Raw genomic sequence first — 11,675 nt, 5'->3', positions numbered from 1 at the left:
GACACACAACACACGACACCTATACACACACACACTCATCATAACATTCAAGACCACACACAACACACATACAAAACGACACACAACACATCTCACACACACAGAACACGACACACAACAGACAGAAAACATCATACACAACACATGACACTGACACACAACACACACACACACACGACACCTCACACATTACACGGAGTGTCACTCTTACTCCATGAGGGGAATTTTTTCTGCATTACCCTGAGTGACCACCAAGTCTCACTGTTGCTCCGTGAGGGGAATGCTTTGTGCAATACCTGGATTAACCACCAGTGTCACTGTTGCTCCATGAGAGGAATTGTTGGTGCATTACCCTGAGTGGCCACCGAGTGTCACCGTTGCTCCAGGAGGGAAATTCTTTGTGCAATACCCGGATTAGCCACCCGGTGTCACTGTTGGTCCATGAGGGAAATTGTTTGTGCAATATCTGGATTAGCCACCCAGTGTCACTGTTGCTCCATTGGAGGAATTGTTGGTGCATTACCCTGAGTGGCCACCGAGTGTCACCGTTGCTCCAGGAGGGAAATGCTTTGTGCAATACCCGGATTAGCCACCCGGTGTCACTGTTTCTCAGCAAGGGAAATTGTTGATGTATTAACCAGAGGGGCCACCGAGTGTCACTGTTGGTCCATGAGGAAAATGGTTTACGTATTACCTGGATTGGCCAGCTGGTGTCACTGTTGCTCTGTGAGGGAAATTGTTGGTGCATTACCCTGCGTGGCCACCTAGTGTCTCTATTTCTCCATGAGGGAAATTGTTTATGCATTACACTGAGTGGCCATCCAAGACGACACACCACACCAACACACAACAGAACTGATAACACTACACAAACACGTCTCACACACACAAGAATACACACAACACCCACACAGAAACACACAGACACAGAAGTCGTAACACGTCTCACACACACAACACGACATACACACACAGAAAATGTCACATATACACAAAAGCACCTCACACACACAAAACGACACACGCTGAACACGTAACACACACAAACATGTTTCTCACACTCACAACAACACAGACACACGGAACACGTGACACACACACAAATGCATCTCACACACACAACACACACACAGAACACCTGACACACACAAACACGTCTAACGCCCATGACACCGACACACACAAACACACACACAGAATTCCTGACACACAAAAAGATGTCTCACACCCGCAACACCGACACACACACAAATGTGACACACACACCCATACACAGAACACATCTCACAGACGACACACGACACCAACGCTCACACACAACACATCACACTGACAGACACACAGAACACATCTCACACATGACACATGATACCCACACACACACACACACACAGAGAACACATCTCCCACATGACACACGATACCCACACACACACAGAACACATCTCACACATGACACCCACCCACCCACCTACACAGAACACGTAACACATACACCAACACATCTCACACAATATTGCACACAACACAGGACAGCGACACACACACAAACAGAATACGACATGCAACGGCACACATGATACACAAAATCACAGACGACACCGACATACACACACAGAATTAGACACACAACAGCACACGACACACAAAATCATACACGACACATGACACCGACACACAAAACATCATGCACACGCAACACATGACACCTATACACAAACACCCAACCCAACACAACACTCAAGAGAACACACTACACACACACAAAATGACACAGAACACGTCTCACGCACACAAAATGACACACAAGACGTCACACATACAAAAACACATCTCATACACACACACAACACATGACGAGTCACACGCACACAACATGACACATGAGATGTCACACGCATACAACGCAACACACAACAGACACAAAACATCATGCACAACACATGACACCGACACACACCACACACACTCATAGACGACACCTCACGCATTACCCTAAGCGGCTACCCAGTGTCACTGTTGGTCCATGAGGGAAATGATTTGTGTATTACCGGGACTGGCCACTTGGTGTCACGGTTGGTCCGTGACGGAAATTGTTGGTGCCTTACCCTGAGGGGCCACCTGGTGTCACTGTTGCTCCGTGAGGGATGTTGTTGGTGCATTACCCTGCGTGGCCACCTAGTGTCTCTATTTCTCCATGAGGGAAATGCTTTGTACTTTGTGCATTAACCTGTGTGGCCATCCAAGACAAGACACAGACGCACACACTCACACACACACAGACACACCACGACATACGACACCAACACACACTCACAACAGAACTCGTAACACGACACATACACGTCTCACACAAACAAGATGACACGACTCCCCCACACACAGAGAACACGTAACACGTCTCACACACACAACACAACACACACAGAACACATCACATATACACAAACGTGCCTCACACACACTAAATGACATACAGACAGAACATGTAACACATACACTAACGCATCTCACATACACAAAATGACACAAGCAGAACACATAACACACACAAACACGTCTCACACACACAAAACGACATGCAGAACAGATAACACACAAAAACGCGTCTCTCACATAGAAGATGACACACGCAGAACACGTGACACACACACACAGGCACATGCGTCTCACATAACATGACACACACAGGCAGAACACCTGACTCAGACAAACATGTCTAACGCACACAACGCATGACACACACAAAGACATCTCACACACACAACACGACACACACGCACAACATGACACCCACAAGCACACACAGAACCTGTTACACATACACAAACACATCTCAAATGCACAAGATGACACACGCACAACACGGCACACACAAACACACAAAACCCAGAAAACATATGCAAACAAGTCTCACACACATAAGATGATACACACACAGAACACATCTCACAGATGACACACGACACCAACACACGCACACAGAACACGTCTGATGCACACACACAGAACACATCGCACACATGACATACAACACTGACGCACGCACGCAGAGAAAGCGTCTCATAGATGACACACGATACTGACACACAGAAACACAGAGAACATATCTCACACGACAGAAGACCTCAAAACACACACACATATACACACACACACACACACACACAGAACGCGTCTCAAACAAGACATACGACCTCAACATACACACACACACAGAGAACACATGTCACACAAGAGATACGACCTCAACACACACACACAGACATGTCTCACACAAAATCACACATAACCGACACACCCACACACACAGAGACATGTCTCACACAAAATCAAACAGATAACCGACACCCACACACTCGCACAGAGAACACCAACACACACACCCAGAATACGACAGGCAACGGCACACGACACACAAAATCATATACGACACATGACACGACACACAAAACATCACGCACACCCAACACACGACACCTATACACACACATCATCACAACACTCAAGACAACACACAATACACACCAAAACAACACACAACACGTTTCACACACACAGAACACGACACACAAAATGTCACACATACAAAAACACTTCTCATACACACACACACACAACATACGACGGGTCACACGCACAGAACACGACACACAAGAGACACAAAACATCATACACAAGACATGACACTGACACACAACACACACACACACACACGACACCTCACGCATTACCCTGAGTGACCACCGAGTGTCACTCTTAATCCATGAGGGGCATTTTTCTGCATTACCCTGAGTGGCCGTCCAGTGTCACTGTAGCTCCGTGAGCGAAATTGTTTGTGCATTACCCTGCGTGTCCACCGAGTGTCACTGTACCACCATGTGGGATATGCTTTGTGCAATACTTGGATTAGCCACCCAGTGTCACTGTTGCTCCGTAAGGGAAATGGTTGATGCATTACCCTGAGCGGCCACCCAGTGTCACTGTTGGTCCATGAGGGAAATGCTTTGTGCATTATCCTATGTGGCCATCCAAGACGACACACGACACCAACACAACAGAACACAAACACACAACAGAACAGGTAACGGTACACAAACACGTCTCACACACACAAGATAACACGGCACCCACACACAAAACACCCACACACACAGAACACGTAACACGTCTCACACACACAACACAGAACACATCACACATACTCAAACATGTCTTACACACACAGCATGACACACACACACGGAACACGTCACATATACACAAAAGCACCTCACACACACAGAACATGTAATAAATACACAAACGCGTCTCACACACAAAACGACACGCAGAACACGTAACACACACAAACATGTCTCTCACACTCACAAAATGACAGACACACAGAATACGTGACACACACACACAAATGCGTCTCACACACATCATCACACATGAAGAACACCTGACACACAAACACGTCTAACACCCACGACACCAACACACACAAACAACACATGACACACACAAACACGTCTCATACACAGAGAACACATGACACACACAAACACGTCTCACAACCATGACACGAACACACACACACAGAGAATTCCTGATACACAAAAGCATGTCTCACACCCACAACACTGACACACACACAGAACACGTGACACACACAAACACATCACACACACAGAACACCACACACACAATGTGACACACACAACACGACACACACACCCATACACAGAACATGTCTCGCAGACGACAGACAACACCAACACACACACACACCGAACACGTCTCACACACGACACATGATACACACACACAGAGAACATGTCTCATGCACGACACCGACACACTCACAAACACACACACACAGAACTCGTAACACATACACAAACATGTCTCACACAAAATTGCACACAACACAGGACACCAACACACACACATACACCCAGAATACGACACGCAATGGCACACGACACACAAAATCACATACGACACCGACACACACACACACAGAATAAGACACACAGCACACGACACACAAAATCATACACGACACATGACACCGACACACAAAACATCACGCGCACACAACACACGACACTTATACAAACACACTCAACACAACACTCAAGACAACACACAACACACAAAACGTCTCACACACACAGAACATGAAACACAAAACGTCACACATACAAAAACACTTCTCATACATACACAAAACGTACGAGGAGTCACACGCACACGACACATCACATGCACACAACATGACACACAACAGTCACAAAACGTCATACACAACACATGACACCAACACACACCACACACACGACACACATGCAGAACACGTGACACACACACAAACGTGTCTCACACACAACACGTGACACACACAAACTCATCTCACAGACACAACATGACACACACACAACATGACAAACACAAGCACAGACAGAACCCGTTAAACATACACAAACACATCTCAAATTTACAAGACGACACACGCACAACATGGCACACACAAACACACAGAACCTATAATACATGCACAAACACGTCTCACACACACCAGACGATACACACACCGAACATGTAACACACAGAAACACCTCACACACACACAGAACACGTCTCACAGATGACACAACACCAACACACATAGACAGAACATGTCTGACACACGACACATGACACTGACACACACACACAGAGAACACATCTCACACATGACACTGACACACACACACACAGAACACATCTCACACAAGAGACACGACCTCAACACACACACACACACACAGAGAACACGTCTCACACAAGACACACGACCTCAACACACACACACACACACACACACACAGAACACGTCTCACGCACGACACACGACCTCAACACACACACACACACACGCACAGAACACGTCTCACACAAGACACACGACCTCAACACCCACACACACACACACACACACACAGAACACGTCTCACACAAGACACATGACCTCAACACACACACACACACACACACATAACCGACACGCAATGGCACACTTGTCACAAAAAATCACATGCGACACTGACACACACACACCCAGAATAAGACACACAATGGCACACGACACACAAAATAATACACGACACATGACACCGACACACAAAACATCACGCACACACAACACACGACACCTGTACACGTACACTGACCACAAAACTCAAGACAACACACAACACACACACAAAGCGACACACAACACATCTCACACACACAGAACGCGACACACAAAACCTCACACATACAAAAACATATCTCATACAAACACACAACACGTCACACGCACACAACACGAAACACGACACATCACGCACACAGCACGACACACAACAGACACAAAACGTCATACACAAGATATGACACCGACCGGAACACACACACACGACACCTCACGGATTACCCTGCGTGGCCACCCAGTGTCACCGTTGCTCCAGGAGGTAAATTATTTGTGCATTACCCTGAGTGTCCACCGAGTGTCACACACACAGAACATGACACACACAAACTCATCTCACAGACACAACATGACACACATGCACAACATGACAAACACAAGCACAGACAGAACCCGTTAAACATACACAAACAATTTACAAGATGACACACGCACAACATGGCACAAACAAACACCCGGTCAAAAAGTGTCACTGTTGCTCCGTAAGGGATATTGTTGATGCATTACCCTGAGTGGACCACACATGACATCGACACACACACAGGCACACAGAATATGACACACAAAAAGGCACAAAACACACACAAAACAACTCACAAAACATCACACATACATCCAGAATACAACACTCAAAACGGCACAAAACACAGCACACGCACAACACGACACACAAAACATCACACACACCCAGAATACGACACACACAACACAGCACACAAATAACATGACACACAAAACATCACACACACACACCCAGAATACGACACACAACATGACACAAAACACAACACACACAGAACATGACAAACACACAACACATGACACCGACACAGACACACTCAACACAACGCTCAACACACACAAAGATGACACACAACACGTCTCACACACACAGAACACGACATGAGTGGCCACCGAGTATCACTGTACCTCCATGTGGGATATGGTTTGTGCAATACTTGGATTAGCCACCCAGTGTCACTGTTGCTCCATGAGGGAAATGGTTGGTGCATTACCCTGAATGGCCACGGAGTGTCACTGTTGCTCCATAAGGGGAATGCTTTCTGCATTACCCTGAGTGGCCACCTAGTGTCACTGTTGGTCCATGAGGGAAACGATTTGTGCACTACCTGAATTGTCCACCCAGTGTCACTGTTGCTCCGTGGGGGAAATGCTTTGAGCATTACACTGAGTGGCCACCCGGTGTCACTGTTGCTCCGTGAGGGAAATTGAATGTACAGTACCTGAGTGGCCACCCTGTGTCACTCTTGATCCGTGTGGGAAATTGTTGGTGCATTACTCTGAGTGGCCACCCAGTGTCACCGTTGCTCCATGAGGGAAATTGGTTGTGCACTACCCTGAGTGGCCACCGAGTGTCACTGTTACTCCAGTAGGGAAATGATACGTGGAATACCTGGATTGCCCACCTGGTGTCACCGTTGCTCCGTGAGGGAAATTGTTGGTGCATTACCCTGAGTGGCCACCCATTGTCATTGTTGCTCCATGAGGGAAATGCTTTCTGCTTTGTGCATTACCCAGTGTAGCCACACAAGACACACACACACAAAACATGACATACGACACAGACACACACACACAAACAGAACATGTAACACATACACAAACACGTTTCACACACACACAACACAACATATGACACCGACACACACACACAACAACACGTAACATACACACAAACACGTCTGACACACACAAGACAAACACACACAACACATAACATATACACAAACACGTCTGACACACAGGAGACCAACACACACACAGAACACGTGACACACACAAACACATCTCACACCCACGACAACGACAGAACATGTGACACACACATACAAAAACACATCTCATACACACACACGCAACATACGATGAGTCACACGCACACAAAACGACACATGACACGTCACACGCACACAACACGACACACAACAGACAGAAAACATCATATACAAGACATGACACCGACACACACACGACACCTCACGCATTACCCTGAGTGACCACCAAGTCTCATTGTTGCTCCGTGAGGGGAATGCTTTGTGCATTATCCTGAGCGGCCACTTAGTGTCACTGTTGGTCCATGAGGGATGTTGTTGGTGCATTACCCTTCATGGCCACCTAGTGTCTCTATTTCTCAGTGAGGGAAATGCTTTGTGCTTTGTGCATTATCCTGTGTGGCCATCCAAGACAACACACACAGACGACACACGACACCAACACACACACACTACAGAACACGTAACACTACACAAATCCGTCTCACACACACAAGATGACACACGACACCCAGCCACCCACCCACACACAGAACACATAAAACATCTCACACACGCAACATGACACACACACACACAGACAACATCACATATACACAAATGCACCTCACACACAGAAAATGACACACAGAACATGTAACACATACACAAATGTGTCTCACACACACAAATGACACACACAGAACATGTGACAAACACACACAAATGTGTCTCACACACACAACAGCACACACATGCAGAAAACCTGACACACACAAACACGTCTCACACCAATGACACCTACACACACACACACAGAACACGTGACACACACAAACACGTCTCACACACAGAACAACACAGACACAAATGAGACACACACACCATACACAGAACACGTCTCACAGATGACACACGACACCAACACACGCACACAGAACACATCTGACACACGACACATCACACTGACACATTCACAGAGAAAACATCTCACACACAACACATGACACTGACACACACAGAACATGTCTCACACACGACAGACGATACCAACACACAAACACACACAGAGAACATGTCTCACACGTGACACACGACACTGATGCACACACACAAGGAGAGAAAACGTCTCACACACGACGTCGACACACACACACTAACACATACACAAACACGTCTCACACAAAATTGCACACAACACAGGACACCGACACACACACAAACAGAATTCGACATGCAACGGCACACATGATACACAAAATCACAGACCGCACCAACATACACACACAGAATTATACACACAACAGCACACGACACACAAAATCATACATGACACATGACACTGACACACAAAACATCACGCACACACAACACAACACCTATATACACACTCAACAAAACACACAAGACCACACACAACACACATACAAAACGACACACAACACGTCTCACACACACAGAATACGACACACACTTCTCATACACACACACAACTCACGATGAGTCACGCACACAAGACAATACATAACAGACACAAAACATCATACACAACACATGACACAGACACACACCACACACAGACGACACCTCACGCATTACCCTGAGTGGCCACCGAGTGTCACTCTTACTCCATGAGGGGCATTTTTTCTGCATTACCCTGAGTGGCCACGGAGTCGCACTCTTGCTCCGTGTGCGAAATTGTTGGTGCATTACCCTGAGTGGCCACCAAGTGTCACTGTTGGTCCATGAGGGAAATTGTTGGTGCATTACCCTGCGTCGCCACCTAGTGTCTCTATTTCTCCATGAGGGAAATGCTTTGTGCATTAACCTGTGTGGCCATCCAAGACAAGACACACACACACACCACGACAGACGACACCAACACACACTCACAACAGAACTCGTAACACGACACATACATGTCTCACACAAACAAAACGACACACGACCCCCCCCACAGAGAACACGTAACAAGTCTCACACTCACAACACACACACACACACAGAGAACACGTCACATATACACAAACGTGCCTCACACACACTAAATGACACACAGACAGAACATGTAACACATACACTATCGCAGCTCACATACACAAAATGACACAAGCAGAACACATAACACACACAAACACGTCTCACACACACAAAACGACACGCAGAACACATAACACACAAAAACGCGTCTCTCACATAGAAGACAACACACACTCAGAACACGTGACACACACAGAACACGTGACTCACAAACATGTCTAACGCACAACACATGACACACACAAAGACATCTCACACACATAACATGACACACACGCACAACATGACACCCACAAGCACACACAGAACCTGTTACACATACACAAACACATCTCAAATGCACAAGATGACACACGCACAACACGGCACACACAAACACACAAAACCCAGAATACATATGCAAACAAGTCTCACACACATAAGATGATACACACAGAACACGTCTCACAGATGACACACGACACCAACATACGCACACAGAACATGTTTGACACACGACACATCACACTGACACACACACAATACGTCTTACACACGACACTGACACACACACAGAACACATCGCACACATGACATACGACACTGATGCACGCATGCAGAGAATGCGTCTTGCACACGACACACGACCTCAACACACACACACACACAGAAAGAGAACACGTAACACATGCACAAACATGTCTCATACAAAACCACACACACATAACCAACACACATACACAGAACACTGACACACTCACAGAGAATACGACAGGCAACGGCACTCTTGACACACAAAATCACATACGACAGCGACACACACACACAGAATAAGACACACAACAGCACACGACACACAAAATCATACACGACACATGACACGACACACAAAACATCACGCACACCCAACACACGACACCTATACACACACATCATCACAACACTCAAGACCACACACAACACACACACAAAACAACACACAACACATCTCACACACACACAACACGACACACAGAACGTCACACATACAAAAACACATCTCATACACACACACTCAACATACGACGAGTCACACGCACACAACACGACACACGACACGTCGCACACACACAACACGACACACAACAGACAGAAAACATCATACACAACACATGACACTGACACACAACACACACACACACACACGACACCTCACACATTACACGGAGTGTCACTCTTACTCCATGAGGGGAATTTTTTCTGCATTACCCTGAGTGACCACCAAGTCTCACTGTTGCTCCGTGAGGGGAATGCTTTGTGCAATACCTGGATTAACCACCCAGTGTCACTGTTGCTCCATGAGGGAAATTGGTTGTGCACTACCCTGAGTGGCCACCGAGTGTCACTGTTACTCCAGTAGGGAAATGATACGTGGAATACCTGGATTGCCCACCTGGTGTCACCGTTGCTCCGTGAGGGAAATTGTTGGTGCATTACCCTGAGTGGCCACCCATTGTCATTGTTGCTCCATGAGGGAAATGCTTTCTGCTTTGTGCATTACCCAGTGTAGCCACACAAGACACACACACACAAAACATGACATACGACACAGACACACACACACAAACAGAACATGTAACACATACACAAACACGTTTCACACACACACAACACAACATATG

The 11,675-nt window shown here is 46.6% G+C and overlaps 1 long non-coding RNA gene across 2 annotated transcripts; it reads right to left on the bottom strand.

The window, feature by feature from the left end:
* Positions 1-695: 695 nt before the first annotated feature.
* On the bottom strand, positions 696-11,416 carry LOC122457553. 2 transcript variants are annotated; one of them, XR_006277127.1, is made up of 3 exons: positions 11,276-11,416; positions 7,196-7,309; positions 696-764 (listed from the first exon to the last, which is right to left on the bottom strand). It is a non-coding gene; the product is annotated as an uncharacterized LOC122457553 (long non-coding RNA). The 2 variants fall into 2 exon arrangements; XR_006277128.1 differs by lacking the exon at positions 11,276-11,416 and adding an exon at positions 7,367-7,438.
* Positions 11,417-11,675: the final 259 nt, after the last annotated feature.

This window comes from Dermochelys coriacea, chromosome 26, assembly GCF_009764565.3.
Source record: "Dermochelys coriacea isolate rDerCor1 chromosome 26, rDerCor1.pri.v4, whole genome shotgun sequence".
Classification (NCBI taxonomy): Eukaryota; Metazoa; Chordata; order Testudines; family Dermochelyidae; genus Dermochelys; species Dermochelys coriacea.
The sequence above is the reverse complement of the archived record's forward strand: the minus strand, read 5'-3'. Positions and strand labels throughout refer to the sequence as shown.